Here is a 7,219-nt window from a genome sequence, read left to right as displayed (position 1 = left end):
GGCTTTTGATCCTTCCATGAGAGATTTGGGTGATTTCTCCATGAGGGATTATAGGTGTTTCCATATGGTTCACCCATGTAATTTACCTCTGCTATTTCAGGGTTTTTCAGGATCATAGGCCTCTTCTTCAGAAGATGCCTCTTGAGTACTGTTGGATGCAGCTTGCATTCCATTCAGACTCTGAGAAATCATATTGACTTGCTGAGTCAATATTTTATTCTGAGCCAATATGGCATTCAGAGTATCAATTTCAAGAACTCCCTTCTTCTGAGGCGTCCCATTACTCACAGGATTCCTCTCAGAAGTGTACATGAACTGGTTGTTAGCAACCATGTCAATGAGTTCTTGAGCTTCTACAGGCATTTTCTTTAGGTGAATGGACCCACCTGCAGAAGTATCCAATGATATCTTAGCTAATTCAGACAGACCATCATAGAATATATCCAGGATGGTCCATTCTGAAAGCATGTCAGAAGGACACTTTTTGGTCAGTTGCTTGTATCTCTCCCAAGCTTCATAGAGGGATTCACCTTCTTTCTGTCTGAAGGTTTGAACATCCACTCTAAGCTTACTAAGCTTTTGAGGAGGAAAGAACTTGGCTAAGAAAGCCGTGACCAGCTTATCCCAAGAGTTCAGGCTATCTTTGGGTTGAGAGTCCAACCACACTCTAGCTCTGTCTCTTACAGCAAAGGGGAAAAGCATGAGCCTGTAGGCTTCAGGATCTACTCCATTAGTCTTAACAGTATCACAGATCTGCAAGAATTCAGTTAAGAACTGAAAAGGATCTTCAGATGGAAGTCCATGAAACTTGCAGTTCTGCTGCATCAGAGAAACTAATTGAGGTTTCAGCTCAAAATTGTTTGCTCCAATGGTAGGGATGGAGATGCTTCTTCCATGTAAATTGGAATTAGGTGCAGTAAAGTCACCAAGCATCCTCCTTGCATTATTATTATTTTCGGCTGCCATCTCCTCTTCTTGTTCAAAAATTTCTGAAAGGTGCTTGCTGGATTGTTGTAATTTAGCTTCTCTTAGTTTCTTCTTCAGAGTCCTTTCAGGTTCTGGATCTGCTTCAACAAGAATATTCTTGTCCTTGCTCCTGCTCATATGAAAAAGAGGGAACAGAAAAATAATAATAGGGATCCTTTTTACCACAGTATAGAGGTCCCTGTGTGAGTAGAAGAAAAGAAGGAGAAAAGAATGTAATGTAAGGAAAGAAAAATAAGGGTGAGGAGAGCAGAGATGTGAGATGAAGAGAAGGATTTTCGAAAATTATTTTTGAAAAATGGTTAGTGATTTTCGAAAATTAAAAGAAGAAATAAATCAAAATTGAATTTTGAAACAATTAGTTAATTAAAAAGAATTTTTGAAAAAGAGGGAGATATTTTCGAAAATTAGAGAGAGAGAGAGTTAGTTAGGTAGTTTTGAAAAAGATAGGAAACAAACAAAAAGTTAGTTAGTTAGTTGAAAAAGATTTGAAAATAAATTTTGAAAAGATAAGAAGATAAGAAGTTAGAAAAGATATTTGAAAATCAAATTTTTGAAAAAGATAAGATTTTTTTAAAAAAAAGATATGATATGAAGAGAAATGATTAAAAAGATATGATATGAAGAGATATGATTAAAAAGATATGATTTTGAAAAAGATAAGATAAAAATATATTTTTGAAAAGATATGAATGAAATTAGTTTTGAAAAAGATTTGATTTTAAAAATCACAATTAATGACTTGACCCACAAGAAATCACAAGACATAATTCTAGAACTTAAAGTTTGAATCTTTCTTAACAAGTAAGTAACAAAATTGAAATTTTTGAATCAAAACATTAATTGTTGAAGATATTTTCGAAAATTATGATATAAAATGAAGAAAAAGATTTTTGAAAAATATTTTTATAATTTTCGAAAATAAATAAGAAAAATGAAAAAGATTTGATTTTTGAAAAATATTTTGAAAAAGATAAGATTTTTAAATTGAAAATTTGATTTGACTCATAAGAAACAATTGAATTTTTAAAAATTTTTGAAAAAGTCAATCCAAATTTTCGAAATTTATGAGAGAAAAAGGTAAAGGTATTTTTTTATTTTTGAATTTTTAATGATGAGAGAGAAAAACATAAAAAATGACTCACAACATGAAAATTATGAATCAAAACACATGATGCATGCAAGAACACTATGAATGTCAAGATGAACATCAAGAACACTTTGAAGATCATGATGAACATCAAGAACATATTTTTGAAAAATTTTCGATGCAAAGAAAACATGCAAGACACCAAACTTAGAAGTCTTTCATGTTCAGACTCTATGGATGCAAAAATGCACATGAGAAACAAGGAAAGACACAAAACAAGAAAACATCAAGATCAAACAAGAAGATTTACGAAGAACAACTTGAAGATCATGAAGAACACTATGAATGCATGAATTTTCGAAAAAAATGCATAAATTTTTAGAAAAAATGCAATTGATACCAAACTTGAAATTGACTCACGACTCAAACAAGAAACACAAAATATTTTTTTTTTGGATTTTTCGAAAATTATTTGAAAAAGAAAAATAAGGATTCCAAAATTTTTAATATGAATTCCAGGAATCTTGCACTCTTAGTCTAAAGCTCCAATCTGAGGGTTAGACATGGCTTAATAGCCAGTCAAGCTTTAGCATGTAAATCAGGTGGATCAGCAGCAGGTGGATTAGCAACAACTAGCTTGCTCTTGATAATGTTGGGTTGGAAGCCCCAGTCCAAATGAATTTAGACATGGCTTTACAGCCAGTCAGGCTTCAACATGCTTCATAAAACACTAGAATTCATTCTTAAAAAAAATTCAGAATAATTTTCGAAAACAGATGAGAAATTTTTGAAAGATTTTTTTTTTTTGAAAAAATTTTTGAAAACAAAACAAAAAGAAAATTACCTAATCTGAGCAACAAGATGAACCGTCAGTTGTCCAAACTCGAACAATCCCTGGCAACGGCGCCAAAAACTTGGTGCACGAAATTGTGATCTCAGGCAACGGCGCCAAAAACTCTGTACGCACGTCTTAATAAATCGTTTTTCATTCACAACTTCGATACAACTAACCAGCAAGTGCACTGGGTCGTCCAAGTAATAAAACCTTACGTGAGTAAGGATCGATCCCACGAGATTGTTGGTATGAAGCAAGCTATGGTCATCTTGTAGATCTCAGTCAGGCGGATATCAAATGGTTATGGAAGTTTCGAAAATAAATAATAAATAGACAGAAAATAAAGATAGAAATACTTATGTATATCATTGGTGAGAATTTCATATAAGTGTATCGAGATGCGTTCGTTCCTCTGAACTTCTGCTTTCCTGCTGTCTTCATCCAATCAATCTTACTCATTTCCATGGCTGGCTTTATGTAAGGACATCACCATTGTCAATGGCTACTTTTCATCCTCTCTGTGAAAATGGTCCAATGCGCTGTCACTGCATGGCTAATCATCTGGAGGCATCACCGTGGTCAATGGCTGCATCCCATCCTCTTGTGAAAATGGTCCAAATTCTCTATCACGGCACGGCTAATCATCTGAGGTTCTCGATCATACTGGAATAGGATTCACCCTCCTTTTGCGTCTGTCACTACGCCCAGCACTCGCGAGTTTGAAGTTCGTCACAGTCATTCAATCCCAGAATCCTACTCGGAATACCACAGACAAGGTTTAGACTTTCCGGATTCTCATGAATGCCGCCATCAATCTAGCTTATACCACGAAGATTCTGATTAAGAGATCCAAGAGATAATCATCCAATCTAAGGTGGAACGGAAGTGGTTGTCAGGCACGCGTTCGTGGGGGAATGATGATGATTGTCACGTTCATCACATTCATGTTGAAGTGCGAATGAATATCTTAGAAGCGGAATAAGTTGAATTGAATAGAAAAATAATAGTACTTTGCATTAATTCATGAGGAACAGCAGAGCTCCACACCTTAATCTATGGAGTGTAGAAATTCTACCGTTAAAAATACATAAGTGAAAGGTTCAGGCATGGCCGAATGGCCAGCCCCCATGATCTAAGAACTAGACGTCCCCAGATGTCTAATACAATAGTAAAAAGTCTTATTTATACTAAACTAGTTACTAGGGTTTACAGAAGTAAGTAATTGATGCATAAATCCACTTCCGGGGCCCACTTGGTGTGTGCTTGGGCTGAGCTTGAATGTTACACGTGCAGAGGCTCTTTCTGGAGTTGAACGCCAGGTTGTAACGTGTTTCTGGCGTTCTACTCTGGTTCGTAACGTGTTTCTGGCGTTTAACTCCAGACTGCAGCGTAGAACTGGCGTTCAACGCCCTTTTACGTCATCTAAACTCGGCCAAAGTATGGACTATTATATATTTCTGGAAATCCCTGGATGTCTACTTTCCAACGCAATTGGAAGCGCGCCATTTTGAGTTCTGTAGCTCCAGAAAATCTACTTTGAGTGCAGGAAGGTCAGAATCCGACAGCATCAGCAGTCCTTCTTCAACCTCTGAATCTGATTTTTGCTCAAGTCCCTCAATTTCAGCCAGAAAATACCTGAAATCACAGAAAAATACACAAACTCATAGTAAAGTTCAAAAATGTGAATTTAACATAAAAACTAATGAAAACATCCCTAAAAGTAACTAGATCCTACTAAAAACATACTAAAAACAATGCCAAAAAGCGTATAAATTATCCGCTCATCAGTTGGCATCTAGCAACACTTCTTAACAACCTAACAGTATGAAGTAATATATTTTTACTAAGAACCTGAGAAGAACAAAGTATAATTCCTTCCATCTTTTCAGCTCTTGGTTAATCTTTAGAGTATGGTTTAATTGTCAAATTCTAATTTGTTACTATTATTATAATGAACTGTGAATGACCTAAAAGACTTATTTTTTCATTCATTCAATCCCTTGACCAAGGTTTTATTCATCTCAGTCATTATAATCATAGCTCAAACTCTTTATCGAGAGTTGACAGATTCCTTACTGACTAATCATTAATTCTATAAGTATTTAAATCATACCCAACATCCATTCAACTAGCACCCTAGGATATTAGGTGTCTAGAATCAAAGTATAATAAATACATTGTTAATTACTATGGCAGTTGCAGGTCGAAGAAAACTCTATTACCATGTTTATCTTGAGAATATCCTATTGACAAATATGCGGTAATTATAACCATTAGAAATTCTCAAATTGAGTCAGTTCAATGGTCATATCTTTATATGCACTATCTATATATATAATTTAATAAATGAGATCTATTAATCTTCATCCAATGAATACCATTATATATATATATATATATATATATATATATATATATATATATATATATATATATATATATATATATATATATTAATCTTTTCGGATTATTAATGTTCTTTTAATAATCTTATGACCAAAAATAATTTAGATTAAATTATAAAAGATTTATCTCTCAATATTATGATCACAATAAAAAACCTTAAATTTAATCAAAGATCTTATTATATTAATATTTTAATATAATAACAATAATAAATTATGTGACATAATTAATTGAATTGTGGTCATACTATTTATTTCCAACGTAACATACTTCGCAAAGATTGGAGGGAACAATATTAAAGGAAGTACGAAGATTGCATTTATTCATCACATTCAAAATAGTCTTGGATGCACAATGTCCAAGTCTGTTGTGCAATAGTTTGTAGGAATCTTTAGTTGTAATTAAGGCCCCAGGTACATTTGGACTAGAATTTAAAGAATGAGAGATAGAAGTATTAACACTATTATCACAATTAGAAGTATTTTTGGTAACAATAATAGAATCAAAATGGTAAATTCCATGCTTAGGTATTCCTTGGAGTAGAATCTGTTGAGTTTCCTGTGATTTTACATAACAAACATTAGCATGGAACTCAAAGAAACAATTATTATCAGCTACAAATTTTTGTACACTAACAAGATTATGAATAATATCTGGAGAATGTAATAATTTATCAAGAAGAAAAGATTTTCTGGTTTCAAGATTAACCAAGAATGAATGGCCATAATGAAAAATACAACTACCTTTACCATTACCTAACATTATTTGATCTGGGCCATTATATTCAGTGATTGAAAGCACATTTTGAGGATCATCAGTAATATGATGACTGGCTCCTTTTTTTAAAATAAAAAGTTCAACACAGTAAGGTGGAGCATTTAGAAAGTCCAGAGTTACAATACAAACAATAAACAAAAAACCGTAGCTATCTCCGGCATTGCCATCAACAACTAGACGGAACAAAGCCAACCCACTCTTTGTAGCTCCTAATCGACTTGGTAATAACTTCCGCAACGCATGCTTCTTGATTCCTAAAAATCCTGGCATTCCTTTCCAACCACGTATTCCAAATGATAGCAAAAAAACCAATCAGCCACCTGTTACGTTTGACTTTTCTTACGGGAGCTCCTGTCCAACTCTCAAAGTGTTGCTTAATAGTTCCTGGAATAGACCAAAATTTATTATAGGCGTATAACCAAGCACACCACACCTACCATGTGAACTCACAGCTAATGAATAAGTGGAAAACATTCTCAGTTTCTTTTTTACATAAAACATAAATCATATCCCTATGATCAATAATGCCCAATCTAATCAATTTTTTCTTAATATTGACCCTACCAACTAACACAAACTAGGTGAATAGCTCAACTCTTTTTGGTACTAGTCCTCTCCATATAGATCTAGTGAAACTATAACTCGTAATGTCCTCCGGGAGAGTCTCAGCCTGCAAAGCCTGCACAAATGAGTTAGTAGAGTAAACTCCTGATCTATCAAATTTTCATACTATTTTGTCCTCCCTCTCACTTGTTAACCTGACAGATTGTAGAACTCCATGAAGTTGGTTAATAATTCTAACTCCCATTGGAATAGTACCCTTCTCCAATGAAAGTTCCATATCCACTCCAGCCCATCCTAGAACCCACAGTCCCCTATTACAGATCCGACTTGATTTGAAACCGAGAAAAGCCTTGGAAATACATTTTGCAGCACACCACTATCACCACATGGTAGCCAATTATCTTCCCAGAAACGAATTATTCTACCATCTCCTAACTCTAATGATAACCCTCTGACCATCTTATCTCTCACTTGATGTTCTCTTACCTGCACCGGCTGACAAGAAAGAAGGACATTTGGATTCAAGTCATTGCAGGAGCACACAATTTTCTTCCATAATGGAC

At 34.3% G+C, this 7,219-nt stretch overlaps 1 non-coding gene across 1 annotated transcript; it reads left to right on the top strand.

Moving 5' to 3' along the window:
- Nucleotides 1-462: 462 nt before the first annotated feature.
- Nucleotides 463-570, top strand: LOC112773580 (small nucleolar RNA R71). Its single transcript, XR_003188125.1, has one exon. It is a non-coding gene; the product is annotated as a small nucleolar RNA R71 (small nucleolar RNA).
- Nucleotides 571-7,219: the final 6,649 nt, after the last annotated feature.

Source organism: Arachis hypogaea, chromosome 18 (assembly GCF_003086295.3).
Source record: "Arachis hypogaea cultivar Tifrunner chromosome 18, arahy.Tifrunner.gnm2.J5K5, whole genome shotgun sequence".
In the NCBI taxonomy this organism is placed as follows: Eukaryota; Viridiplantae; Streptophyta; class Magnoliopsida; order Fabales; family Fabaceae; genus Arachis; species Arachis hypogaea.
This window is presented reverse-complemented; position numbering and strand designations above follow the sequence as displayed.